The sequence below is a fragment of the Podarcis gaigeae genome, assembly GCF_964106915.1.
Source record: "Podarcis gaigeae genome assembly, chromosome: 16".
Lineage (NCBI taxonomy): Eukaryota > Metazoa > Chordata > Lepidosauria > Squamata > Lacertidae > Podarcis > Podarcis gaigeae.
In genome coordinates this window covers 6,495,364-6,513,290 of record NC_139693.1, presented here as the reverse complement: position 1 = coordinate 6,513,290, position 17,927 = coordinate 6,495,364, and the positions used below count along the sequence as shown (strand labels likewise).

Sequence of the window (17,927 nt, the reverse complement as noted above, 5' to 3'; positions counted from 1 at the left end):
CCTTGAAGCCACTAATTTGGCCACTCAATTCCCCCTTCATGGAAGACCCTGAGAAGATGGGGATCTGGAAAAGGTGCAGAATAAGGCAACCCAAATGATCAAGGAGCTGGAGCAATATCAGCAAAGCTTGCAACATTTGAAAAGCTTGCAACTCTTTAGAGAACAGACAAGAAAGGGGAGAGAACATGATAGAGGTCTGTGAGATTATGTTGGTGTGGACAAAGTGGACCCTCTCTCATAATACTACAACCCAATGGGGCCATCCAATGTAGCCGAATGTTAGAAGATCCAGGTGAGATGAAAAGAATGATTTCTTCATGCAGTGCATAGTTAAACTATGGAATTCACTCATTAATATACAGTGGTACCTCAGGTTAAGTACTTAATTCGTTCCAGAGGTCCGTTCTTAACCTGAAACTGTACTTAAGCTGAAGCACCACTTTAGCTAATGGGGCCTCCTGCTGCTGCCACACCGCCAGAGCACAATTTCTGTACTCATCCTGAAGCAAATTCTTAACCCGAGGTACGATTTCTGGGTTAGCGGAGTCTGTAACCTGAAGCGTATGTAACCTGAAGCGTATGTAACCTGAGGTACCACTGTATAGTGATGGCAACAAACCTTGGAAGACTTTAACAGAGCAATAGACAAATTCATGGAGGCTATCAATGGCTCCAAGTCATGATGGTTGCCCATTACCTACTCCACTCTTGACCAGTGGCCATGATAGCTGGGCCTGGTGGAGGTTGTAGTGCAACAACAGCCACAACAACAACAGCTTCCCTATGTTGGTACTAATCCAATACTTGAACTAAACCTTGCTGCCTGTACCACCTCCATCAAAGCACAGTCTTCTTCTAATGCAGGAATAGGGAACCTATGGTCCTCCAGATGTTATTAGACTACAGTTGTCATCACCAAACCTGACAGTTATCCACGCTGGCTGTGGTTGACGGGAGTTGGAGTTCCACAACTTCTAGAAGCAGGGCCTTCACTCTTGGTCTACAACAAATTTTCTTGAGAATCTCCTATATTCTCAGAATAACAACTGACGGGAAGATGTCATTTTGCAGCTTCTCAGCTAGTTGTTGATGATTTGTTAGCTGTTGCTAATGTGTTCTACAATAGCTAACTGATTTAAGATGGTTTGGCAAGTAGAAAAAAATAATATAACAATCTGTTTGTGGCAGATTGGTGCTGTTTTATTGTTTATGCTAGCAAAGTTGAAACACCAAGACATGTCCAAGCCACAAACGAAACTCAGTAGCTGCTCTGAACATCATGGACTTGAAATTTAATAATTCCTGTCAGGTAGTATTGATGTATTAATGTTTATAGTTTGTTTTCAACACTTGTTTGGAACTCCCCTTGTCTCCTCTACAAGATGAGAAGGGAATTAAAACTATTAAAACTATGTTAATTACAATTTTTACTTTCACAATAGTGTTGTAGGGGATGCAAGTAAGTACCGTATGTGATTATCGACATCCCTGGGATTGTGGAAAAATACAAAAGTCCTGGCTTTCTGTGTTTTAAGAGATAATTGCAATTACAAATTGTAGCACACTACCCACCTCACAGCTGGCTCTCCTAAACATTTTGGAAGAGAATGTTAAAAGATTACACTGTAAGGAGTTCGTTATTCATGTGCTAAATGTGGCCAGAGTCACAATAGTCCAATTTTCAAGGGATCTAGTCAGGGCAGATATTTCTTCAGGGGACCCAAAGGTATGGGAATCAGCCCTACCAGAAAAATCAAAATATAAACTGAGAACCAACAAAAACCAGGAACAAATTTATTTTTTTGAAATTACTATTATTTGCATCAATAATTCAGAACATAACCAATCTCCCTCCATATATAAATGGCTATGGGTTATAAAAAAGGAGTATGTGTAGAGTTTCACAAGCTAAAGTTTGTTGGAAATACAACTCCTCCCCTCCCCCCAGAAAACAAGGAATATCTGTCTATCCATTTTTTCACATTTATATCCCATATTTCCCCCAAAGAGTTCAAGTTGGCATACATAGTTCTCCCCATTTTATCCTCACAATAGCCCTGTGAAATAGTTTAGGTTGAGACTGAGTGATTGGCCCAAGGTCACAACCCAGTGAGCTTCATGTCCAAGCAGGGATTTGAACCTGGTCTCTCAGATTCTAGTCCAGAACTCTTAATCACTACACCATACTAACTCTCATGGTCAGTGGTGTTTCTTAAATTGTTTATAGACTAACTATAATTTCTATTATATCTAAAGTCAGGAATGTATTGCTGATGTCTCTTGCTTTGATCTTTCGTACCTGCTTTCTGTGATGATTTTGTTCTATGCTTTATTTTTCATTTTAATAAAATAAGCATTGAAAAAAGGAATAGCAACCGGTGTGTGACCACCTTCACACACACACACACACACACACACACACATACACACACACACACACACACATCCCATAAACACAACCCTGGTGGGGACGGTGGAGGGTAAAGGAAGCTCTGATACATCTTGCCAGAAGTCTCATCTTCTAAATGTGAGGACAGTTGCAAACCTTATTTGTTTACATGCAACATTCCAGACAACCATCTTGTGACTCCCAGTTCTGAAGATAATGAACTGTGGTTGGTAGTGGATTGATTTGCTCAAAGCTACCAGGCAAGTACATGCCTCCACAGGCAACTGAGTCCCAGAATGGTCCACACCTTTGTGACTGAGCTCTACCCACTTGGACCACACTGAAAGTGTGATTCGTAAGTTAAGTACAGGAAATATGTTGCTCAAACCACAGGTAATACTCGCTATTACAGATGGTGTTGACACTACGAATTGATACATCTCATAATTGCTGGGTGCCCTGGGATACCAGGTAATAATTACCTGGAAAGATATAGAAGGGAAGGTGTAATTATTCGGGCCCAAATTGCAGCGTGCTTGCCATCTGCCAGTGTTAACTGGAATGTTTGTAGGAAGAGAAGTCCAATTTGGAAAATGATTACCAGAAGTAACAGCAAATGCCAGTCAGTTGAGGGTAATACCAAAGATCATTGCAGCAGGCTATTTGGTGTTCTTGGAGGAAATAGATTATCTTGATCCCTTTCAGTCTGGTATTAGCCAGGATTTCAGGCGACTGAAACCATTTTGGTTGCCCTTAATTATGACCTACTGTGCAAGAGGTATGTGTGTGTGGAGGCGAAGGCTATCAGTGGCTATCAAAGCTATGCTTTGCCTCCACAGGTGGAAGAAGCAATGCTTCTGAATATCCAGCTGCTGCAAACCAGAGGAGGGGGAGAGAGCTCTTGTGCTTGAATCCTTCTTGTGGGCTTCCCATTGGGGTATCTGGTTGCTCACTGTGAGAACAGGATTATGGATTAATGGGCCACTGGCCTGATGCAGATGGCCTCTTCTTGTGTTCTTATGTGTGAGAGAGCTTCCGACTTCTACTTTAAACTAAGGATCTCATTATATCAGAAGAAATTGCTTTGCAAAAAATGCATATTTTAGGCAATGTTGCATGCAAAATGATGTATATGAACAGAAATTCATAATAAAATCTTGATGAACTGTCATAGGGACTTCAAAAAATAAAATAAAAATATTCCTGAGCTACTGGGGAAGTCTGAGTAGCAGACCTTATTTCCTCTTTCATTCAGTTGAACCCACCCACCAAAGTAAAAAAGAAAAAAGAAAAATATTATTCTATTCTATTTTATTTTCTTTTAAAAAGGAAAAGAAAGGGGAGGGAGTCTTTGTTGGAACTTGGTGGGTCTGTCTGTCCTAATGAAACCGCAGGAAACTTCAACTATAAAGAATAGTTTCCAACACTATGTTTTACTCAGGTCCTGGACTTCTCATTGGGCCATCTGGTTGGCCACTGTGATATCAGGATGCTGGACTAGATGGGCCACTTGCCTGATCTTTCTAGGAGGGACCACCTGCTTGAAACCTGGGAGAGCCACTGCCAGTCAGTGTAGACAATATGTATGTAATGCAGCTTATGTTCCTGTTGCCTATTTTTGACTGGCATAGCCTAATTCATGGGTGGGAAACCTGTGGTCCTCCAGATGTTGCTGGACTTCAACTCCCATCATTCCTGACCATTGACCATGCAGGATTGAGAATGATGGAAAACATGATTCTGCCGGAAGACACAAGACCTACCCACCTTGGAAGAATGGCAGATGCAAGTAATGGACTACATGGAAATGGTGGAAATGACTGGCAGAATCCGAGACCAGGGAGAAGAGTTGGTGGAAGAAGATTGGAAGAAATTTAAAATCTATTTACAGAAATATTGTAAAATTTTTGAATGTTGATGACATTGAAATGAAATGAAGAGGTTCTAGTAATAAGGTATAAGAATATGTAAGAATGGATTGATATTAGATGAAAATGTGAAGTTATAATATGTGAGGAAAAATAATTAAGGATAAACTAACAGGATATGAATTTGCTGAACCAATCTTTAAATGGAATACAAAAAAGGGAGGTGTGAGGAAATCAGGAAAATAAGTTAATCAAAGATGAGAAATTAAAAAAGAGGGTTTTTTGTTTTTTGGGTTTTTTTCTTCTTGTTCTATGTTAAATGTTTGTATTTTTGTATTTTTGTATTCTTGTATTTTCGTGTTTTTGTATTTTTCTTGTGTGTTTTTTTCTATATATTGTCTTATAACCTTTTTACTGTTAAAATGTAATAAAATATTATTATTATTTTTTAAAAAAACATGATTCTGTCATAACGCAGGGGCAGAAGGTCCCAGATTCAATTTCTGGCATCTCCAGGTATGGCTGAGAATGTACCCTTGTCAGAAATGCTGGAGAGCCATAGCCAGTCAGTATAGACAATACTGAACTAGATGGACCAAAGGTTTGACTCAGGATAAGGGGTATAGTATAAGGAAAATGAGATATAAATGCTTGAAGATAAGTTTCACACTGCCAGTCCACTTGGCCTCCGTACATCAAATGGAAGATATTATCTTCTCCTTTTCCAGAGGAACCTGCTGGTCTTGGGTTGGCTCTGGGAGCAGTGGAAATCATTTCAGTGAGTCTTGGTAGTTTCCTTGTACCAGGAACCATCCCTAAGTTCCCAGGGAAAAATGGTGAAATCCCATTTAGAATGTACAGCTGTGAAAGGAGCCTTGTCATCAGTGGATTACCACACAAATCCTGTGTTCTTGGGATGCTTTCAGGAGGATAATTGCCTGGAGAAGGTTGTTTTCAGCATATCTTCCATGTTCATCAGAAGCTTCAATGTGTTATACATTTACCCATCCCTAATCAATAATTACAACCAAGAAATCTGAGCCAATATATTATGGGAAGCATCTGCCTTTGCTAGATGTCTCAGTGGTTTCCCAACTATTGAAATAAAGGCTTGTCTATGTAAAACTCACAGTTTAGATGGCGTCTTCCTGCTCATTTTGGTAGATTTGAATATCATTTTGGGACATGCAAATGAAGTATGTCTGTATTAAGATGTTAAATGGCCCAGATGTCTCCCCTGTCCCTAGATGTTGCACAGGGGGTCATTGAAGGCTGGCAAACATTGGGAGTGGTTGGTCAAAGAGCCTAACAATAGGTAGCGCCAGAGCCAATGATAGCCAATGCCCAACTCATTCTGGTTTTGTCCCCATCCTTTTCCCCACTGCTGAATTGCATAAAGGGCAATATTGAGACCAAGGGAGATGAAACTGACACTCTGATACGGGTTGTCAGTATGAAGGCTATCAAAGGAGAAGAAGGCAATTGATGGCTACTAGGCTCTCCCTACATGGTTGGAGGCAGTTATGCTTCTGCAGGCCAGTTGTGTGGCGAAACCCCTCCCCCCAAGAGAAATGAAGACACAGGACACGTTATTTAAGGTTAATGGGCATAAAAAAGGCCACAACTTTATTGATTACAGGAATTGGAAGGTATTGGCCTTAGGCATTTGCTCCTATCGTCTACCCGGCATGGAGACCGGGAAGGGTTATCCACAAGCCGTGGGAGTCCTGTTGAAGTACGCCAACTAGGATCCCATGGGTGTCACCGCTCGGGGGCGTGCCGGAGGCCCTTACCTCCCTAGGTTTCGGACAAGGCAATGCCCCCCCCGGAGTCCTCTACCGGACTACCCTTTTCATTGGGGGAAGGTGATGGCACTTCCTCCCCCATTCATTTGCATAACAATTTACCCCTGCCAATGCCTAACCGCCAATACCGAAGATGTGACATTTGCTACGAGGTAGGCGAAAAAACCAAAAGGCTAGAAGTGCGCCAAGTTGGAAAAATTCCTACCAGGCCCCTTGCAGTGACCAACCGAAGTCCATAGCAAGGTCAAAGCTAGCTAGGCCTAAAGGGTGGGTGGGATGGGAAAACCGGGCAGCAGGAACAGGGGCAAAGAGGGTGGTCCCTGGGCGCCCTTGCCTTAAATTGGGCCAGGCCATGCCTCCCCGGCCCGCCGATTGGCGGGCCGGGTCGCGGGCACGCCCGGGGATTCCCTCTTCTCGCGGGGGCTAAAACCAGCCCCCACGTGTGTGGGGAGGGGATGGCCCTCGAGCTCGGAAGTGGCTTTGCTGGAAACCACGTCAAGGGGTATTTCTCTTGTCCTTGAGTCTTGCTTGATGGTTTTCCATAGGCACCTGAGCGGCTGAGAGAACAGGAAGCTAGACTAGATGAGCCATTGGCCAGATCCAACAGGCTCTTCCTCTGTTCTGAAGGCAAGTGGGGGGCACTGATTTAGGGCAGACTGAGTTGCTGAAGCAGTGCTCCATTGGCCCTAACACAGCAGGCTCACTGCAGGGAGTGTAACCAAGAAAGGGGAAACCAGTAGTTACTGGGGCACACAAACACCCCACACTTTGAAGGGGATGGAACATATCCCACCTATGTAATATCATATTTGGGTAGAAAGCTCTGTGTTCTAGCTGGAGCCAAGGCAGACATATATGTGAGGAAATTTTGGCATCAATGTATTTTTTGTGGGGAGAACAAAATGTGTCTCCACCTCTGCTACCCCTTGGTTCATCTTTCTTTTACCACCACCTGTTCTGCACTAGTACAACTTCTTGGGACTTCCAACCAGCCTCTCCCTTTGCCCCCCCCCCCCAAGACAAAAGTGTATCCCTTTGAACAATGCTACTACTAATACCAGCCTCTGTGGTCACAGTCATACCACACATTCAAAGCACAAGGACAGCACTGTGAACAGTTACGGCTTTCCCAAAAGAATGAGGAGAACTGCAATTTGTTTAGAGTGCTGAGAGTTGTTAGGAGGACCCCCCCCCCCCCGAGCTAGAATTTGCCAAGTGGCTTAACCTGACAACTTTTTGCTCCTTTAACAAACTACCGTTCCTAGAATGTGGCCTGTGGGTAGCACCATCGTTCTCCCCAGCAAGTTCAGCCAATTTTTGTTCCTATACTCCAAGATATCAAATGATCAAAGAGACCCCTTGACTTCGCCAGATGTCAGTGGGGAAGTGAAATTGGGGTGAGGGCAATGCTGCTTTTCCAGCTGTCTGCTGAAAGGTCTTTAAGGTGGTGTCAGACCATGAGTTCATCTCATTCGCCATTGCCTCTCCTGACCAGCAGTGGCTGTTTGGGTGTTTCAGATAGAGATATTTCCAAGACCAACATAGAGATTCCAAGAATCGTACCTGGGATATTCTACATGCAAGACAGATGCTCCACCATTGAGCTACAGCCCTACAAGTGCATTGTCGACACAGCATCTGAGTCTCAGGTTGAAAATGCCCATTCTTATCTGGAGATTCCATGGAATGAACATGGGACCTTTTGCATTTGAAGGAGATTCTCTATCACTGAGCTGTGACCTAACATGAAAACTAAAAATGAACCCATGTCTTGAAAAAGAGACCCACACAAAACTGGTAGAATTAGTCTTAGCCAAAGGAGGCCACTGCCAGAAGAACTAAACAGAACATGTTCACATGAAAAGTGAAGAATGTAAAATGGTAATGACTTGGCAACTTCACAGGCCAAAGACAAGTTGCCAACAGCTTTCTCTTTTGCCCTGGCATTTAATTTGAGTCTGGGCAGAAGTACCAACTTGAATAAAATATTGGAGGGGGCAGGTAAGCCCCAATATGCGTAATCAGTCACAGGACGTGGTCTATGCACACCATTTGAATGGCAATGTCCATCAAATTTGGGGAGACCCGTCCTACTCAAATATTTTAATAGGGGCAGAAGGGACTTTGGACCCTAGGAGTTGGCTCCTATCAGTCTAGGTTGTACCCAACATAGTCAGAGTTAGACCCACGAAAACGAATGAACCTCAGTTGGAGTAACACATCCTTCAGTTATTTTGCAGACTATCATTTCTTGTGGTTTGTCATTCATGAGCCGGAGGGTTGTTGCTAGTCCTGCTTTAGCTATGCTTTAATTTAACAGGCTGTTACTGTTTTTCTTTGTGGTTTACAGTTGTTGTTATTATTGTTCTTCCTTGACACTTGAATGTTATTTGCATCTCCAGACTTGCAACCTGTATCAAAGGGGAATCTTTATGAGGGAAGATAAACCGCAATTCAGTAAACAAATAAACATGCATCCACAGGGAGGCTGTTCCATAAGTAGGGCATCAACACAGGCCCAGTTAGGGGGCCACATAGGCCCCTGGCATAATTTCATGCATTTGGCAAAGAGGGGGAAATGAAGGGGAAAGGGGGAGGGGAGCAGCTGAGAAGAAGAGAGGGGGTGGCAGAAAGAGGGGCAGAAAGACACAGAAAGTAAGCAGTGGATGAAAGAGAAAGAAAGGGCAAAAGGTAGCAGAATGAAAGAGAATAAGAGAGTAGCAGAAAGATAGAGGGTGAGAGTCAGGGGTGGAAGAATGAGGGGCTGAAATGGGATTGAAGAAAGCGGGAGGGAGGAGTGGGAGAGGGAGGGAGAGAGAGACGATTTCTCCTCACTTCTGACCCACCATCTGGCCCATCTACCACCAGCGTGTCACCTCTGACAGATCAACCTTTGAAAGGTAAAAAGCTACCCACCTCTGCCTATATCCACTGTATCCTGTAGGCAGTCACCTCACCACTAACAGCCAGGGAAAAAATGGAGGTGGCCCATGGATGGTGACCTCACACAGACCCTCCAAGTGTTTCTATTTTCCAGGAACGTCCCTGATTTAGAGAAGTCATCCTGGTTTCTGATTTAATCCCAGAATGTCCCGCTTTTCCTTAGGAGGTCCCTATTTTCATCAGAGAAGTGTTAGAGGGTATGGAGTTATCCAGCCCCTGAGCTGTCTGAAGACAATCCTGTATGGGGAAGTTTTTTTAATGTTTGATGTTTTATTAGGTTTATACAGTGCTTTTTTTAAAAAAAAAATGTTTAGGGATACTCTCATTTTGTCGCAAGAAAAACACCATTTTATAGTTCAAATCAGGAAAAATAAATACAGTAAATTGATAGTAAGTAACTAAGTAATTTTATTTACGGCCATAGGCCCATACAGGTAAAAACGACACATAAATAACAACTTGTGCACGTGGGGAAAACAGCCGCTAAAACACCACTATAACAATAAAATACTATAAGATAGAATGGCATACTACGCCTTAGTTAGCTTGTAGTGCTCCTTGGCGTCGCTTTTGGGTAAGGACAGCGACCAGGAACCTTGCCACTTTCAGGGTCGTATTGATACGATACAATGCATCATACGGTAATCTTTATTGTCATTGTCCCGTACAGAACAATGAAATTGAAAATCTACATCAGACATTCAGAAACCAACAAGCCTGCTATCTCAGCCTGGTTATCCCCCTAAAAACTCTGATACCCCATAATTAAATACAATATACTCCCATAGAGACTACCTTACACTGCGTTTAAAACCAAAATCACATTTGAATAGAAACTGTTTCTCAGGCGGCTAGTGCTAGTCTTTATAACCCTGTACCTCCTTCCAGAAGGCAGAAGCTGAAAGAGGTCATTTCCGAGGTGCGCACTATTCTGCACTATCTCTGCAGCTTTCTTATGACACCTGGAAGCGTAGATTTGATCCAAGGTAGGGAGAGTGCACCCAATTATTCTCTCTGCAGTCTTTACAACCCTGGACAGCATTGTTTTTTCCCTGACTGTGCAGCTCCCAAACCAGACACACAGACCATAAGTTAATACACTCTCAACAGTACAGTGGTAAAATGCCATCAGCAGGTCCTTTGAGAGATTATTTTTCTGGACAAAATGGCAAAAGTACAAAGATTCACAAATGTTTAGGGGAGAGCGTACCCCTGCATCCTCCCCTAGAATAAAAGCACTGTGTTTATATATATATTGGAAGCTGCACAGAGTGCTGGGGCAACGCAGTAAGATGTGTGGCATATAAATAGTAAATAGCTGCTCCAAGTTGCCCAAGGGAGTAGGCTGGCAGCGGCAGCAGCCATGGAATGGCAATGGGATGCTCTCTCACAGCTGCCGCCACTGCTGGCAAAAAACGCCAGCTCATCCTCTTCCTGGGACTGTCCCTGGAAAATCAGGGCACTTGGAGGGTATGAGATGGCCTCTATTTTCTGGTCCCTGTCTTGAGAATCCCTGCCCCTGTTTGGGCCCTTAACTCCCTAGAGTCTCAAGAAGAGTGATGGAGAAACTCAAGTCCCAGTGACCAAGCCCTCTAAGCCTACCTGTGTGTACAAAGATAAACTTTACATTCATTGTCTTTGGCCCCATCCACCATTGGTCTGTGGCCCCGTAAAAGGGTGACCAAGAGGGAATGTGGCCCAACCCATCACAGAAGTTAGATCTCCAGCTACAGAGCACTGGATTAATTGTCCCTCTAATGGGTTTTGATATAAATGTGCATAGACACTGAGGTACAGCAAAATACAGTATGGTGTAGTGGTTAAGAGTGATAGACTCGTAATCTGGTGAACCTGGTTCACGTCTCTTCTCCTCCACATGCAGCTGCTGGGTGACCTTGGGCTAGTCACACTTCTCTGAATTCTCTCAGCCTCACTCACAGAGTGTTTTTTTTGTGGGGGAGGAAGGGAAAGGAGAATGTTAGCCACTTTGAGACTCCTTTGGATAGTGATAAAGTGGGATAGCAAATCCAAACTCTTCTTCTTCTTCTACACAGCCTGCCATTTCACAGAAGAGCCCGCCCACCCCCCTAGTCCATTGGTCACATTGTCAAACTGCTCTTGCCGCCAAGGTTTTTATCCTTAAGTACCAGTAGAATCCACCCTTATGTCACTTAAGCTGGTGAGACCTAGTCCCTTGGGCATTTCTGAGGCAGACAGAACTCTCAAGAGAGGCCTCTCTGCTGAGGTTAGCACCCAAGACTGTCTATAGGGTTGGCGGCACTTGTGACAGATCTCAGATTTCCTGGATGACATGCAACATTTAGACACGTAACCAAGAACATGTTCTCCAAAGCATCTTTATTTACCTTTGACCTTATTTTTTTTTGTCTATCTTCTTTTATTAATACAGAAGATAATGTATTTAAAGATAGAAACTCACTAGAGTTTAATGACCTTCTTTCTCCTGGGAAAGCCTCTCACATTACAGTCATACATCATGTTACGTTTGCTTCAGGTTGCGTCCTGTGGCGACCCGGACGTAATGAAACGGGTTACTTCCTGGTTTTGCCGCGCAAAATGACGTCACATGCATGCGCAGAAGCGGCAAATTGTGACCTGCGCATGCACAGACGCACAGACATGGGTTGCATTCTTTTCAGGTTGTGAACAGGCCTCTGGAATGGATCCCGTTCACGATCAGAGGTATCACTGTGTAGGGAAAGGCTACCAGTTCACTAGGAGGTCTTGATTTCTGGCACAGCTACATAGTGTGAAATTCAGTGTGGTGTAGTGGTTAAAGTGTTGGACTAGGGCCTGGGAGATCAGATTTCAAAACATCACCTGGCTATGAAACTGACCAGGTGAGTTTGGGTCCTTTGCTGCCTCTCACCTTAACCTGCCTCACAGAGTTGTTTGGGAATTAAATAAAGAAGGAGGAACTGTGTATACCACCTCAAACTCTTTGGAGGAAAAGGTGGGGTATAAATGCAACAAGTAAATAAAATTATACCCCCCTAGTTCAAACAGTGAAAACCTTACACATGAAGATATCAAAGAGGTCTCACCAATCATAGAAGAAGGCTTATGTCCCATGCTAGTCCTACACAGAATAGAGCCATTGAAGTCAGTAGACATGACTAACATAGGTGGTTTAATTTCAGTAGGTCTACTCTGAGTTGGAATTAGTGGGATACAATTTGAAATATTCCCACTACCACCCTTGGGCCAAACCTCTCATACATTGCAATCTCAGAAAAAACACGGAATTTCCATTTCAATACTTTTTGGCCACTATGGATCCCAAACACCTGATGTTTTGGGAGTGCCCAAGGTATATATCCCAGGATTAAAGTATTAAAACAGTTCTAGAGAGGATGACAAAAATTAAGGTTAATCCTTGTGCTCCCACATGCTGTCAAAAGTACACAGAAATCAGGCTGTCAAAATAATACAAAGTTAAGGCCACTCCACAAAAGAACAGAGAATGAAATAACAAAAGCATAGCATGAGGTGCTTGGCAATGCTAAGGGACAATTATTATCAGGACATCTGAAATGCTACATGAAATCATCATGGTTGGCAACTCTTAACAGCTGGCATTCTCCCAGTGGTTTCTGGTTGAGAATACCTAGATCTATTGATTCCTATGTTTCCAAGGGGTTGCCATCTCCCACTTTTCCAGCGGATCCGGTGAGAACACCCCAAGAAACAGGCCAGTGCTGTTTTGAAATAAAACCAGGTATTTAGGGTGTAACATATTAAAACATAGGGTTGCTGAATCCAGGATAAACTCATAAACACTATCAGCAAGATTATTATTCACAACATTTTGGTAATCACCGTCAAGGATGTAATTATTTCTTTTTCTAGCATGAAGTAACAGCACACACAAAAATGTCTCAACTTCTCGAGGCCACCCAAGAAACCGTATAAAAAGGCAGAGCTTGAGGGATCTTCAAACCACTTCTTGCAATTTCTGATTCTCCGAGACATCAGGTAAGCTCTGAGCGGAAATCTCAGCGTGCATGGGGTTTGGGAATGGTGGACGTTGGGAGTGGATGATATGTCAGCTAACTGTGTCACTGTGGTGGGCAAAAGGTGCAAGGCTCTGAATTATTGTGGGGAAGGTCTTTAACTGTGTGGGAGAGTACCTGCTTTGCTTGTGGAAGGTCACAGGTTTAATCTCCAGGTAGGACTGGGAATGTTCCCTGCTTGAAGCTCTGAAGAGGCACAGCCAGTCATTGTAGACAACACCAAACTGGATGAACCAATGGGTCTGACTTAGTATAACACAAGTCCCTATGTCCCTGTAGCTGGCATACTTAATTCCCCTTTGATTGGTAACAAGAGTGAAATGGTCTGAAAATCATTTCCACCTGGCTGGTGTGAATCTAGAAGGGCAATCTAGAAGGACACGGGTGGGCACTGTGGTCTAAACCACTGAGCCTCTTGGGCTTTTCGATTGGAACATCGGTGGTTCGAATCCCCACGACGGGGTGAGCTCCCGTTGCTTGGTCCCAGCTCCTGCCAACCTAGCAGTTCAAAAGCATGTCAAAGTGCAAGTAGATAAATAGGTACCACTGCGGTGGGAAGGTAAACAGCGTTTCTGTGTGCTCTGGTTTCCGTTACGGTGTTCCATTGTGCAAGGAGCAGTTTAGTCATGCTGGCCACATGACCCAGAAAGCTGTCTGTGGACAAACACTGGCTACCTCAACCTGAAAGTGAGATGAGCGCCACAACCCCATAGTTGCCTTTGACTGGACTTAACAATCCTTTAGCTTTACCTTTACCTTAGAAGGGCAATGAATGAGGCAGTTCATCCACCATCTTTTCTCTCACCACCACCACCAAAACCTTTACAATTATAACCTATTTATTTACACAAGATAAGTCAGAAAAGAGGTATTGTTCCTAATTTGGGTTCAGTCACACTCAACAACGTTTTCCACAACTACAAGATCATGCTTTTGACCAACCCACCGTGCTTTAAGTCAGTCCTCACCTGTAATTCTTTTATCCCAACCTGTTTTATTTTATGAAGACATTAGGGCTGAAAGGGCACATCAGGAACAGACTTTAGTAATATGGCACCTTGAGCGAGCACAAAATTTGGCAACCCGCTCCCTAAATATTTCTTATAATTCCTTTTGGCACAGTTGCTTTCTTATGGATCTTCTCAGTAGGTATCCATATAAATATAGGCGGCATTATTATTATTATTATTATTATTATTATTATTATTATTATTATTATTATGTGTCCCCTTGACTCAGCACCCTGTTTGGGGGGCGGACTGCCCAAACTGCCCTAAATCCAGCGCTGGACACATTTCTATAAACCCTTAGTTGACTTATATGCTGCTTTTCACACCTTTGTTAGAGAACAGTTGTTATTAAAGCTTACAAATTCAAGTGCAGATTTGCATTCCCCGTTACTGTGCCAAATGCTCTGCAGGCAGTTACCAAATTGCAGGTTAAATTCTCTTTCCCCCCCAATTACTAATTAAATGTATTTCAGAAAACAGGAGAGGGAATTGAAGATGGTTCTGCTCATTTACTGCTTTAACTATACCTAAATAGCTCAACATAGTTTCAGTGGAGAACAATTCCTCCTTCATGGCTTATTACCCTCACTTTATTTGTAATAATAGGATTGTCACGGTAGAAGACGTTACTCTACTACCCTTCACATACAAATGGGATTGTGCAGATTGTTGGCATATTTGGATACTTCTTGCACTATGATTAAGCACATGGGGTTACACACAGAGAAAGAGACCTTTCTAGGTCAACGTTGGGGAATATGTGTGTCAGGGAACTGCCATCGGAGCCAGAGGGAGAGGGAGGGCTCCAGAGGGGTTCCGGAGAGCGTCCCAGGAGGGAGAGAAGCAGCTCATCTTCTGGGGAAGGAATTCAGCATAGCACCAGTGGAGAAGGGGGGCAGATGGGGGAATCAGCAAGGTGGCTCCATGACTCCTCGCCGGGGAGAGCACGGGTCCTCCGCTGCCCACACCCTCCCTGCGCAGAAGGCTTCCGCGCAGGGAGAGTAGGCGGTGACTAGGCGTCAAAGAGCTTCTTTGCTGGAAGAAGTTCAAGAAACGCCCACTGATGGATTCTGCCAGCAATTGAGACAGCCACGGGTGAGTGGCTGTCCGGACAGAAAGGGTTCACCCAGGTAACCCAGCCAGGTGTGGCGTCGATTTACGCACGAGCAACCCCTAGAACCATTACAATGTGGCTGCTAGCCATGATGGCTATTCCTCTGCATTGTAAGGGGCAATAATGCTTCTGAATATCAGTTTCTGGAGAAAGTGCTCTTGCTTTGCAGTCCAGCTTGCATCCGGTTGGCCACTATAAGAACAGGATGCTGGGCTAGATGGACCAGTGACCTGATATAGCTATATCCTTATGCTTTTGTTAACAAGAACAAGTTCCACATCAAAAACAACAAGAACTGGTGTATTGAAAACCATTGACCGTTCCTTTCTAAAAACAGTCCAACCCGGTCATATAGGCAGCGTATAAATTGTTGTTGTTGAATAGGATGTCCCTATTTTTATTGGAGAAGGGACCTTCTGTTTGCAAGGCAGATACTCTACCACTGATCAATAAAGGCTGATTTAAATAGAATATAGGAAGCCTTTCCCAGCCCGGTCTGAAATTGAACTTGAGATTCTCTCTGTGTGAAGTGACTTTGCTCTGTCTTGAGCTCTTGTCCTTCCCTTTGATTAAACACACACAAACTCTGGACTGGTACTTTTTATGTTTGTACAGTGGTACCTCAGGTTAAGTACTTAATTCGTTCCAGAGGTCCGTTCTTAACCTGAAGCACCACTTTAGCTAATGGGGCCTCCTGCTGCCACCAAGCTGCCGGAGCACAATTTCTGTTCTCATCCTGAAGCAAAGTTCTTAACCTGAGGTACTATTTCTGGGTTAGCGGAGTCTGTAACCTGAAGCGTATGCAACCTGAAGCGTATGTAACCCGAGGTACCACTGTATAGTTAAGAGCTATAACCCCCCACCCCATAACAATCTTCTTCCTGGAAGCTGTTTATCTAGTTCCCAAAAGTAAGTGCTGACTCAGTTGATTATAAAGCGTTTGTTCATGATCTCTCTCCCTGTTGTGTTGTTTCAGATTCATCATCATCCAACCATGAAGGGTCAAGGGTCATTTAACCCTCGGTGCTATGCTAGCTGCCCTCCCTCAACTGTCAGGATACAGCCACCAGCATTTTGCTTAACCATCCCAGGACCGGCCCTCTACTGCCCTGACCAGCCCTTTTGCATCACCCAATGCAACCCCTGTGCTCGTTCTGGTCAGGGCGGTAGAGGACACAAAAGCCTCAGCTTTGCAGAGTTCCCTGCCCCGGCCTTTGCAAGCAATTCAAGCCTGATGGATTTTTATTCCAGGCCATCATACCTAGAAAGAAGATACAGCTACTGCAGCAATTATTAAACTCAGACGGAATACCATTGCTATGAAGGAAAACAAGGTACCCCCACCAACGGCGTGAGATCGCCTTGCCTAAGCTTCTACGAATTCCTGTACCCCAGGAGTGCTGAGCACTCGTAGCCCCAACCATGGACCACAAGAACTCAGCACCTCTGCGAATGAGGCCTGCATCAAAACTTCCCCCTTCTCGCTCTAAGCTTCATTTTAATTGCATACATCTATACTTAAAGGGCTTTCCAATCTGAATAGCATTTCTACTATATAATGAGCCTGGGATATTAGTTGCACAAAACGGAACGTTTACTCATGCATGTTTGAATTCTGGGAACAGGGGAAAACTTGCATGTGTGAATCGGCCTTCAGAAAGATGGAGCATTTGTTTTGCTCAGGGTCAAGCATGAGCCTTTTCTATGGGAATGGTCAACATGTCTCACCAAGAGCTGTCAAGTAATGGGAGGCGATGCTGATATACATCCCATGAATCCAACCCAACATGTGATGGAAGCTGGAACACCTGACTTCATCTGTGTCATATGATCACATAGTTCTTCACTGAATGAAATGGCACGGATGGAAGAGAAGACCTCATCGACAAGGAAGAGTCACTCTATAAAACCAAAATTAAGTCAACGTTGAGACACTGGACACTATTTGGGGATGGGTAATTGATTCTGCCCTTGAGAGCCTTCCCCCCTTCCCCTAATTGTTCAGTGGGTCAATTCTAAAAGTCATTCATGAAAGGCAAAGTATCCACATATCTACTGTACTTGAAACTGACTACTAATGTTCTAAATGTTATCTCTTGACTTGTTACACACATTAAAACCTATGCTATGCTGCAGCACACAATGTCTAGCTGTGTTTTAATCAGTAAGGTTTTTCTTTTTCTAAAAATCTAGCAACAAGAAGGGTGGCATTCCCAATTATTACATTTATGCCTGAATCAGGACTTAGTCATTCCTAGAGCAGACCCACTGAAAATTAAAGAAATCATGACTAATTTCAGTCTGGTTGATTGCAATGGGTCTCTTCTAAGCATGACTAAGTTGGGATCCATTGAGTTGTATCCCACTCCATCCTACACAGAGTAGAACAATTGAAACCAATGGGCTTAAGTTAGCCATTCCAATTTGGTTGTAATCCAATGTCAGTCATCCTCAGAGCACACCCATTGAAACCAATTGCTGTGTCTCACTTAGGTCCATTCATTTCATCCAGTACATTACCGAGGCAAGACATCGGTCCAGCACGTCCACAGCCACACCTGCGGATGTAAAGGAGAAGTAGAGTTGTGTGTCCTCAGCATATTGCTGACGTTGTACTCCCAAAATCCGGAGTACAAATTTGTCTTAATCATAGGAGAGAGAAACCTGATCTTCATCTGGTCTATAAACACATATTCTCTCTGGTAAAAAGCTTCATGAATCACACTGCAGACCTGCTTTTCTCAGCCCTGCTCCTAAGATAATT

The 17,927-nt window shown here is 43.7% G+C and overlaps 1 long non-coding RNA gene across 1 annotated transcript; it reads left to right on the top strand.

Moving 5' to 3' along the window:
• Positions 1 to 12,808: 12,808 nt before the first annotated feature.
• On the top strand, positions 12,809 to 17,306 carry LOC310833494. Its single transcript, XR_014558708.1, has 2 exons — positions 12,809 to 13,001; positions 16,140 to 17,306. It is a non-coding gene; the product is annotated as an uncharacterized lncRNA (long non-coding RNA).
• Positions 17,307 to 17,927: the final 621 nt, after the last annotated feature.